The sequence below is a fragment of the Ambystoma mexicanum genome, chromosome 8 (assembly GCF_040938575.1).
Source record: "Ambystoma mexicanum isolate Mex_15411 chromosome 8, UKY_AmexF1_1, whole genome shotgun sequence".
Classification (NCBI taxonomy): Eukaryota; Metazoa; Chordata; class Amphibia; order Caudata; family Ambystomatidae; genus Ambystoma; species Ambystoma mexicanum.
In genome coordinates this window covers 320026171-320038452 of record NC_090929.1, presented here as the reverse complement: position 1 = coordinate 320038452, position 12282 = coordinate 320026171, and positions in this window count along the sequence as shown.

Genomic DNA, 12282 nt, shown 5'->3' with positions numbered 1-12282 from the left:
TAATTATGAAATACGCAGGGCAAATGAGAGAAGGGAGATGAAGATACAGGAGGAAGAATGAATTACGGAAGAAGCAAAGAATTGAAGGGCATTTGATGAGGAAATGGAACGAAAAAGGACAAAGAGAGCACACGACATTGATCGCATTGAGAAATACTTAACTAACCAGAATCCAGAAGTAGCATGGGAGGACATAGAGGAGTTCTTCCCATCGTAAGAGCCGATGGCAGGGCCTTCTAGAGTAAACCTAGAAGAGGATTTTGAAGAAGAAATTATTGGAGACAAAATTGCAAAAGCATATCATGAAATGAAGATGAAAAATTAATTGAAAAATAAAGGGAAAGATGATAAATTTGAGATTTCCCAACTGTGAGGAAAAGAGGAAAGTACGTTTAGTTCCGAGCACCGAGCTCTGTCTTTGGACAGGCTGACTCTGAATAGGGACGAGAAAGATGGCAGTCACGTAAGATGTGGACAGGAGATGTCAGATGAAGAAAGGGAAGCCTTTCCTGAGGAAGAAGGGACCGGTGCATGTGGGTTTGGAGACTGTTTATTGACAGATAAGGAGGTTAGATGGTCAGACCAAGACCTACCTAAATCAAGGACACCAGGCCCAGTGGTGCGGCCAGGTCGACCTAAAGGACGATCCCAGAGCGTGCGAGACAAATCGTCGCCATATGTGAACAGATTAAGGTAATTGCCAGGAAGAAGGCGATCAGGAACCATTGTCCCTACTATGGATAGGCAAACGATGGGAGCCGATTGCAATTTCGGGGTTTCACAGTATCCTTTATTAGAGAAAGGAGGGGTCAGACTACAGTATATGCCATGGCCTCAGATGGATAAGGACAACTTAAGATGTAAGTTGCCCAGTTTAAATTCAGGTGATGGAAAATGGATCTATGAACTAGAGAAAATGATAGGAGGTAACATGTTAGCTATAGGAGACATTAAGGGTCTCCTTGCAGCCATCCTTGGGGAAAGAGCTGATGACATTTGGTCTAGAACAGGATACGCAGGAGTTACCACGCAGAACATGGCACACAATGGTGCACCATTTCATAATTGTAGATCAGCTGTCTGGAAAGCACTTAGAATGCAGTATCCTGATAAGTCATATACGGGAGCTATAATGGCACGAAAGATGCAGGAAGAGGAAGATCTGCTTGATTATATTCAAAACTTTCAAGAGCAGTGGTCTTTGGAAACATGAGAGCTGTAGGGGAAATCTATACCAGTGTTTTATCATATTTTATGTCAGGGATTGCCAGAGCAAGTACAGAGAGCTCAAGAAATTGGTGGGTATGGAAGCAAAGCCATGGCCAGAAATTCAGCTGACCATTGCGCCTCATTGCCGATTGTTGCAAGAGAAAAACAAGAAGAAGGAGGATACTAGAAAGGTAGAGGAAGCCAAACTAGTGCAGAAACAACAGTCTAAATTTGCCATTGTAGGGGCGATGTTAATCAGTGGAGATCGGACAGGATCTCAACAGACTGCAGTTATACCGCAGGTGAATATCCAACGGCAGCCAGATCAAGGAAGAAAATGGATTTATGCAGAGAAGAACAGGGGGTTTCCGAGGACGAGGATATTTTCAGAATAACCAAGGTAGCAATCAAGGTATGCAGAATGGGCAAATTCGGAGATTCCCTCCTGTATGTTGGACATGCGGAATGACAGGGCACATAGCACAAACATGTGGGAGCCAAGGGTATGTACAGAATGAGCCATTCTCAAGAGGGGGGGGCAGCTTATCCTCCAGCATATAGCCCACAAAGAAGGGTTGGGTCTGCCCAAGATCAGACAATATATCAGACACGAGCACCGCAAACACAGCAGGCTTTGCAATAACAGCAAGCACCATTGAGTCCACCACAAGGACAATCGCAGCATGCACCTATGCAGATACAACAGAGCGTAAACACGGGACAATTGTTGACTCCTAGAATAGGGGGGGTCACTGTGGAGAGTGGGAATTCTTTTACAGATACAGGGATAAGTATGTACCCACAATAGGACAGCTCACTGGGGGACTTGATGTGTTCAGTAATATCGGTGACGCCTAATGCTAATGAGGAACCAAGGTTTGATGTCACGATAGGAGGCAGATCCTTTTCTTTTTTAGTTGATACTGGAGCGACACACTCATGTATGCGAGAGGGAACATTTTTGTTATCAGTTAATGCCATCAATGCTCAAGGTTTCACAGGAGCCACAAGTAGAGTTCCTTTTACTACAAAAATGCCAGTCTCAATAGGAGAATGTGACATGTCTGTTCCATTATTGTAGTAAAAACAGATGCCAGTTAATATATTGAGGCGGGATTTAATGACAAAGTTCAATATGACCATTTCTTTTACTGATGAGGGTATAGTGTGTTCAACACCAAGAATACATTATTTAAATGTAAGCAAGTTTATCATGGCATTCACAGGACAAATAGCCTTGCGTGGAAAGCCATTGGAGCCTCAGGTGTTTTATTATGGAGTGCATAGTCTGTTAATATAGCTTCCTGGATTAGTGGGCAAAGTAATGAGAATATCTGATGAGTTTTTATTCAGGCCACAGATACCCATGAATGAGGAAGGGGGACAGATTTTCCCCTTAGAATTAAAGGCAGCCATAATACGAGGAGAATTGGCCATGCTCGAAGGATGCGATGACGAGGGCAGGCCATGGAGAACAGTGATTGCTATTGAAGAAGGGTTTAGCTTGACTGACGTCACTGACGAGGATATGTTTAGGGACGACCCGTCAGATGACAAAGTGGTGTTTGAAATAAGCATCACATATTGGATTAGTACAGAAAGGAGGGAGATCCCACAGCGGATGGCGATCGTGAAGAAACGTCCCAGATATTTTGATGAGGATATGGACAAAGTGCCAGTTTCTTTATGAACAACAGGTCCTTATGACAAAGGACTACTGAAAGAGGTAGGAGAAGTTAAGATTAAGTTGAAACCAGGTGCAATTCTGCCCCGTGTAAGGCACTACCCCATGTCCAGAGAAGCAGATGAGGGGATTTTTAAGACTATGGGCCTCATCACGAGTTGGGCAGTAATGCCGGCGGTATTACCGCCGGTGGTATTAGCCCTACCGCCAAACCCCCCGGCACTATTAGCGCCGGATCACGGGTTTGGCGGTAATGGAATTCCCCATTCCCCACTGAGCCCATTCGGGAATGCCCCATTCCCCATTGGGCTCAATGGGGAATTTTCGCGCTCTTACCACCAGCGGATTTCCCGCCAGTGGTAATAGCGTGAATTTTCAGCAGATTTCCCCCCAGCTCAGAGCTGGGGAGAAATCTGCCGAAGCCCTGATTTGGCGGACCCTTAAATCCGGCGGTAATAGCGCGACCGCCGGATTTAAGCGTTACCGCAAAACTCGTGATGAGGCCCTATATCAGCTATGATGGATGAAGGCATTCTAGTGACGTCAATGTCACCATGCACTACTGTGGTGTATCCAATAAAAAAAAATAAAGTGTGGTCATGGCATTTATTTCAAGATATGCACCCGATAAACCAGATTGTAGAGACAGAGTTCCCTCTAGTTCCTAAACCAGTGACGATTCTATGTAATATCCCAGTTGAAGCACAATATTTCACGGTGATTGACTTGAAAAATGCATTTTTCTCAATCCCGTTGCACAAGGACTCCCAAGATCTTACGTTGTTTACGTTCCTTCAGGCTAAAATGAGAAGCACGAGGTTGCCCCAAGGGTATTGTGAGTCTTCATCAATTGTTAAAAGAGTCCTGCAGATGGACTTAAGCAATATAGATTTGCTGAGTGTTGTTTTGCAGTACGTGGATGACATTTTAATTTGTAGCACGAATGATGAAGAGTGTAGACGAGACTCGAATCAATTAATGATTATTCTTGCAAAGAAAGGATATAAAGTGGACAAAGAGAAACTGCAGTACTGTCAAAAGGAAGTGTTGTATATACGACAGTTAATCTCGCATGAAGGAAAGAAAGTTACACCAGAAAGGGGTGAGGTGATTTTGAAAACAGCAAAACCACGCGCGATAAAGCAAATGCAGCAGTTTTTAGGACTGTGCAATTATGTTAGAGCATGGCTATTTGATTACAATTTATATACAAAGCCATTGCTGCAAACCTTGTAAAAAGCACAGCCGAGTTTAAAAAAGATTGAATGGACTGAGGAAATGGAGGAAGGCTTTGATGAATTGAAAAAAGCACTTTGTACAGCTCCAGTTTTAGGAATTACCAATTATGCAGAGGAATTCTTTTTATTTTCGCACACGAATGGAACAGTTATGACAGCAGTGCTTAAGCAGAGAACTACATTACGCTATAAGGTGAGATTCTGGACCCAGTTAAGAGGGGTCACTTTCCATGCAAATAGTCATTGGTGGCCGGCGCGTTTGCTATTGAGAAGTCTGCTAGTATAGAGATGGGGTGTTCTATGACGTTATTTGTTGAGCATGCTCTATTTGCTGTTTTAGAGAAACCTAAGGGTACCTTGACATCTCAAAGAGCTTCTGCTTATGAAGTGGTAATATCAAATCCGACGATCAAAATAGTCCGATGCAAAATGGTGAACCCTGCCATGTTTGTCGCTGAACCATTGGCAGACGGTGAGCAAGTACATGATTGCTCGAATTATGAAGAGTTCTATGATGATATCCCGATGGTGAAAGAAAATGCTTTCGCTGCAAGAGAAATTGTTTTTATTGACGGTTCCTCGAGAATCGATCAAACCGATGGGCAATGGTATACAGGTGCTGCTGTAGTAAAGCATAAGAGTAATGGGGAGTTTGAAGTAATGACGAGTGCAAGACTACCATCTCATTTCTCAACACAAGCTGCAGAATTGGTAGCGCTTATTGTCACGCTAGAGAAACACACAGACCAGGAAGTGACGGTGTATAGTGACAGGATTGGCACGCTGGAAAAGGGGTGCTACCTCTGAGCGGACGACACTCCAGTGCAACACGCCGCCCTATTGGCTAGGCTCATTAAAGCACTACAGCTCCCAGTAGCCACTGCAATAGTTAAGTGCACAGCACAGGCTAAGAGAACAGACTTTATCTCGTGCGGAAACCAAGTCGCAGACGAAGAGGCAAAAAGAGTTGCATATTCATTAGACATAATGACCTTTGACACGCCTGATGTGAAAGAGAAGATGGTGGTGATGATAATTGTGAATGAAAGTTTTAACAATTTGTCAAAGACATAGATTATGAAAATACAGGGTGGTGTTTTCACAGAAAGAAAAAGACCTGTGGATATGGAAGGGGTGTTCTTTATCCCCCACCGAAGCATTATGGTGATAGGACAGTACTGGTAAACCGGTTATGCCTGTACCCTTATTAAGAGTGGCGTTGGAACAGCTACACTACCCTGCGCATGTCACTAGAGAAAGCCTTGCAGCAACCATTGCAGAGGATTTGTTCATGCCGAACCTGTTAGAACACGTTGCATTTTATGTAGTTAATTGCATCGTATGTCAAATATTTACTGCTGAGCACACACTGCGAACAGTCAGAGGAGTCATCCCTCGATCAAATGGACCTTTTCAGCACCTACACATGCAAGTCTGTAATAGTTATAGGTATATGATAGTGATAGTGTGCCCTTTCTCGAGGTGGATCGAGGCTGGTCCATGCACACATCCTGATGCCACTTGCGCTGTGAGATTTTTAGTTTGAGAAGTCTTTCCTAGATGGGGAGTATGTGAGGTACTGAGATCAGATAATGGCCCCCCATTTTGTTAATGAAGTGTTTGAACAAATTAACTTGCTGCTTGGTATAAAACACAAGTTTTCTTCAGCTTATCATCCATAAGGAAATGGGATATGTGATAGGCTCAATTGCCTACTAAAAGAAAGAATAGCCAAGCTCAAATTGACCCTGAAGAAGGGGTGGCTGTATTGCCTACCCCTTGCATTATATGCACTTAGAAATCAACCTTGCTCAGACGACCACCTCACACCCCACGAACTAGTCACTCGGAGGTGAATGAGAATGCCTCTAGCCCCTCCATCAAGGATTGGGAGTGATGCCCAGACAACTGCAGAATTATTAGTAACTGAGCTGCAAGAATATTTGACATGCATGACCGCAAGTATTTCTGTCATTTCAGACCAAGTAAAGCGGACGGGGTGTCGGGCTCAGAAGACAGATGAAGACCATTCAGCAACTCGAGTGCAAGAACTTCTTGTACCAAAGGTCTTTCCAGGAGACCAGGTACTGATTCGGAATTTCTCCAGAAAGTGGCACAAGCCTAGATTTGGCGGCCCTTTCATTGTGGAAAACACTACACCGTCGGCTATAAGGATTGTTGGAAGAAGAGCGTGGATTCATCAAGGTGACATGAAAACCTACACTGGAGAAACTCCTGCACCCCCACCACATTCGGAAGCAAGTCAAGAAGACGCAGTTCAGCACGTGCAGACAAGATCGATGATGAGGAAGAAGGACGCAGAGACTATACAAGGGGAGACAAAGAGAACTTTGCACTGTGGCTGTCCTGGAAAGCATTCTTTGCGTTTGCTACAGCAGTGAGTGGAAAAATAATTGTTCTTGAGCCACAGAGAAGTGTTGACATTTAACTTTAATTTAAAGAAAAAAGGTGGCACAGAAGACAAAGAGACCCAAGCGCTTGCACACTAGTTAGTAGTACTAAGATGGCAGGGGGTGAGTGTATGTTGTGGGTATTTTGCCTAATACTCCACAGGTAAGGTAATATATATAAATACATACACAATCACACTGCGCAAATCGCCATTAGTTTCATGCATAAGATTTATTCATATGAGAGTCAGCTTGACACGTGTTTCAAGCCTATGCTCTTCTTCCTAGGCTGAATTGATACATCAAAACCATAGAGATGGGGCAACAAAATACCAGTGCCCTTTATGTTTTTGTTTTGTTTTGATTGTAAACGTACCAGTTTGTGTAAGTAAAGTCTGTAAAGCCATTTGGTCTATTAACCTATTCACCTGTTTGCTCAATATGCTTTTGTTCTGCTCACAATGCTGCTTGAACACAGTCTGATATTTGATATGTCACTTTCACTTTAAAGGTTAGTTCGCTATTCCAAATGTCTTGGTTTTATTCAAACAGTAGTTTCCATTCAGTTCGATATTGATTATAGCGAGGATTTCATTCAAACTTCAAGTTTCCTTGAGTTTGAGATTTAATATAGTGTGGTTTCACTCAAACCATAACTTCCATTCAGTTTGTGATTCAATGGAGTTGACATGTGACTAGTTTTGTGGATCGTTACTTGCCTGCAGTCCTCTGGGAGTGCTCTGGTCTTCCCGTGCCCTTCTGACACTCACCGGCTCCTCGCGTCTCCACAGTGGCGGTCCCTGCTGCTCCCGCTCACTTTCTCTGTAGCTGGGAAGCACACCTTTTTTACTTTGCTTCATCACTGGGCTATTCTCTGCCCATGCCGGCATTCTGCACAAATGATGATCGTGCTCTTGCTGTTCATCTGTTCGGCAGCTCCAGCTGCCCGCCTTCTGCTTTGAGGGCTCCCAGTCCTACACCCACCATAGGACTCTTTCTCTCTGGGTCATGCAGGTCATTGCCAGCACCCAGAACTGTTGGTCTCGTTCCACCACAGCAGTTCTCTCTCTCTTGCTGGCTTGGGTCTCCTCTCTTTATACACCTGACCCATATTAAGGGCCCTCAGGCGTGAGTTGTTGTCTGCTATTGCCTGACCATAATTAAGCCAATTACTGGGACATGCCTGACCTTCAGTAGTGGATTCCAGAATACTCCTCTTATTCGTCCCAGTACTAGAATGGTATTTAACAGCAGAAGTATGCATTACTCCTAGTCCCCTCTTCTTCGTCTCAATACTAGGCCAGGGTGAATGGGGAAATATGGTTTGGGATTCGTAATAACCCATAACGGCTGAGGGATGGTGGGGTAGGTCAGTGTTAGTATAGGAGGATACCATGTCTCGCCATCCGGCACTCTCTCCCCAATCCCCAAGGACCCTCCACCCAGGTCATACTCCCTCGCTTGTCCACACCCAGGGTTGGGATCCAAAAGTGATGGCCCTTCCGTGGCCACCTGAACAGAAGATCCCTGGGGAGTAGATGTGAGAGCACCTTCCGGTTTCTCTCACTAAATACAGTATTTGACTCACTAACTCAAATTGGCTAAATGCGAGATATAGCTCCTTAACACAGATGGGGTAAATACAGGCTATTGCTCACTGGTACAAATTGGCTAAATGTGAGATATGGCTCCCTAACACAAATGGGCTAAATGCAAGATATGGCTCACTAATATAAATTAGCTAAATGCGAAATATGGCTCCTAACACAAATAGGGTAAATGCAAGATATGGCTCCCTAACACAGATGGGCTAAATGCAAGCTATGGCTCACTAATGCAATTGGCTAAATGCAAGATATGGTGAAATGTGTGATATTGCTCACTAATGCAAATTGACCAAATGCGAGACATGGCTCACTAATACAATTGGCTAAATGCAAGATATCGCTCCCCGACACAGATGGGCTAAATGCAAGATAAGGCTCACTAATACAAATTGGCGAAATGCGAGATATGGCTCCATAACAAAAATGGGCTAAATGCAAGATATAGCTCAATAATACAATTGGCTAAATGTGAGATATGGCTTCCTAACAGCGATGGGAATAATGCGAGAAATGGCTTCCTGACACAGATGGGCTAAATCCAAAATATGGCTCACTAACACAAATTGGTGAAATGGGAGATATGACAGACTGACAGAAATTAATGATGTTCTAGTAGGTATAAGTGTGTTGGGGCTTTAAGTGGTGGGGCTTTACTCAAGTATGGTAATGGCTGTACTCCCTGCCCAGACCACACTTACCTCATCAGTCACTGCTGGTTGACTGTGGCAGGCTTCCCGGGTGAACACAGGCAAACACGGACTGGAGCTGCTCCTTCAGGAGCTGCTCTTTGCCTTGCGGCCTTAGCTGAGGGCTGCCAAATCAGGGGCTGCCCAGAGTAGTTGTTCTAAATCGGTTTTGGGCCAATCAAAGTCTAGATGGGCAGGAAGGGTGCCGGAAGGGGGTGAGAGGCACTTGTAAGCAGGAAGTGACCTGCAAAGGGAGCAAGGAGCGGGCCGAGAGCATGCACAGTCTGCCGAGGGGTTTTACACAATTTTTAAAGTCCAAATTAAGCAAAAATGCTTGGCTATGGAGTCAATCACTCATCTTCCCTTGGACCATCGTGGAGACCACTCAATACCCCAGCTACAGTAATAATGTGTTTGTAAAATCCAACATGGGGGTTAGGAGGAGGGTGTAGATGAGAATTATTTTTTAGTCCCACTGGGGTTATGAAAATTAACCAGGCAATTCAAATATATTTAAGTCCATTCTAGGGACTGCAATGAATGCAACGACAATTAAAGGTTTACAGCAGGGGTTAGTCATACAACTACCAGACAGGTGGTTTGTGGCTACTGAGAGGTAGAACACACCTTAAGGAGAGTTTGATGAAAGTAATTGATTGTCCACTTGCAGTAGTGGCAATTTAGATTTCAGAGACCATCAGTCTAGTGAAGATGATGGTTGTCAAGAACACAGGAGTCTTTTTTTTTATAATAAACAACTTTAATGATTTCACAACAATAGTGAATCAGTGTTATTCTGGCCAGACAAAGTCTTTCATCGCTCTTTAAGGTAATCCGTAAGTTGTGATGTGTTCCAACACATATGTTTGTGGATAAATTAATTATATATGGGGCAGTATGTTCCTTTTCACAATACAAATTTTAGCTCACAAGGTAAAATTCATTTTCAATCACTTACTTAAATCCAATTAAATAAGCCATTTCAGGTCAAAATTCAGACTTCAGAGATAAATGATTTCTTGCAAAATCACCAGATATCGAATTTGTGAGGGCACTTATTGTAATGGTAAATTTGAATCTGAGTCATTGATATTCATGATGTATTCCAATTCTCTTTATTACCGGAAAAGGCAGGCACCAAAGTCATAGAAGAGCTTTGATTTCCTAATTTCCAAACGGCACTCACCTGATCTCTTTGTTGTGTCGTATAGCTGCAGCCAGGGGCAAGATATCCAAATAAAAAATCAAATAGGCGCTATTCGGTGTCCTTGTTTGGTTCTCTTTTTTGCATCAGTCTTTGAGGAGGCCAGACCATATGTGTTAATTGTACAGGGCTTGCTGAACCATGCAGAATGTATTACCCAGGTTCATGTGATCCAAAGTCTGGAAGAGACACATCTGGAGGACATTATCGAAAGGCTATTCATCTTCCAAACTGACCGCAATTTGACAGATGTCATTCTGCCCCATTTTCCTTTTTTTCATAAAGCTTGTCGAACGCTTGTAAATTAATGTGTTAATGAAAGACCGCAATGTCTTTGCCCAGATTTTGGTCATTATTTTCCTATCAATATTTACCAAATAAATCAATCTGAATTAAGCGCATTGTTGAAGATCTTTTCCTGGATCCGAACAAATTGTGCCCCTTCATAGAACTTGGAAAATAGAGTGTCTGAATACAGTTGTTGATGATTTTCAGTTAACAACAGTGTCATCAGGACAATCTGTGACACTGACTGATAACAGCTTTACAACTCTTGAAACATGAATGCCCAACTGGAAGAATTAACTCTGATCCTCGGTCACACCAAAGAGTTGCCTGATATATCTAAAAGAGGCAGGGGGACCATGTCTAGATATGGTTTTTCCACAACAAAGGGCCTCATTACGACCCTGGCGGTACGGGGTAAACAGCGCTGTAAAAGGTGCCGGCGCCCTTTACCCCGTACCGCCTCATTACGAGGTCCCCTCGCGGGACACAGGAAGCAACGCCTGGTCAAACCAACTCGTAATGGCCAGTTGTTTGCTCCCTCTCCCATTCCCATTCAGCCATATTGGGGCTAAAATGGGAATGGGGAAGGACCGGGTCTGGGTCCTTGGAGGGAGGAATTACCGGGCCTTTCGAACTCGGAATGGCCCGGTTATTCCTCATTCTGAGGACCCGGACGCGATTTCGGCGGCAGCCATGCCGCCAATAGCGGCATGGCTGCCGCCGAACTCGTAATGAGGGCCAAAGTCTCTTATTGCATCCACATCGGATACAGCTCAAGAAGTGTCATTATGCCTACGTGAAGACAGCAAGTGTTGGTATTGTGACAGGAGTTAAGTGGGCCTAGTGCGCATGTTCTGCACGTGTCCATGGTCCAAATCAAGGTGGCATGACACAATCGAAAACATTGGCTGGTTGCTAGAAATGTGATGTTACCTTAAATGCCTGTCACATGTGGCATCTTGAAAACAGATCAAGTGCAGATTTACAGGAACAGAGTATAACTCTGAGAAGAAAATGAGGTGTTTGCTGCAATCCTACAGTTCATTCTATATTTTACTGACATAAAGATGAAACAATATTCTGCAATTGCTAGGTACACTTCTTCAATCCTTTTTGATATAATCTTCTTTCGTGTTGCATGCCTTTGCGCTAGTCTTGTTTTTTGTTATTTCCCTGGTTCTTGGTGTGGCTGTCCTTTAGCAGTAAAACATATGTTATAAAGTGCACGTTCAGGGACATCATTTAGGGGTCGCCAGAGGTCGCAACTGCGACCTCTGAGGTCTCCCTTGTGACCTCTGTAGTCTCCCTTGCGACCTCTAAAGAACAAAACACCCAAAAAAAAGTGTTTTATTTTTATTTTTGGTAATGTAAGCTCCTGGGCTATGGCCAGCACCATGTGGCTCTTTACTTCTGGAGTGGCTGGCTTTCCTGTTCAGGCCCCTAAAAAATAGAAAAATAAGAACAGGAGTGCCACAAGTCTAACACTTTCAGCACTGACCCTAATTGAGAAAGAATAGGAATACCAAATAATGTGTCTTTCTGGAATTCTACACAATGATTGCTAGACTCATTAAAGGTTTATTTCAGGCACACTTCAGGGAGTGAGTCACTGATTTAGTCTGTTCTTAAACGTCTCAACTCAGCCTTTCATCCTTCTGAGGTCGATAAATGAGTACCCACACAGGTTGGGTGATATTGAGTGTATATTTTTTCTATATAAAGCGCTTAAGCTTAAGTGCTATATAATAACACATCATTATCATTTGGTCATGGACGTCTGCTTGCATTCACAGTCATTTGGTAATATGGGCCTATACACGCTGATCTTCACGATACATATGGCGATCCATTCTTGTAAGAAATTTACATCACATTATAGTGATATTGTAACCATATTTTTCATAGTGTACAATGCTATGTGATGCCACTTCCTGTTTTGTCAACGGGTGAAAGGT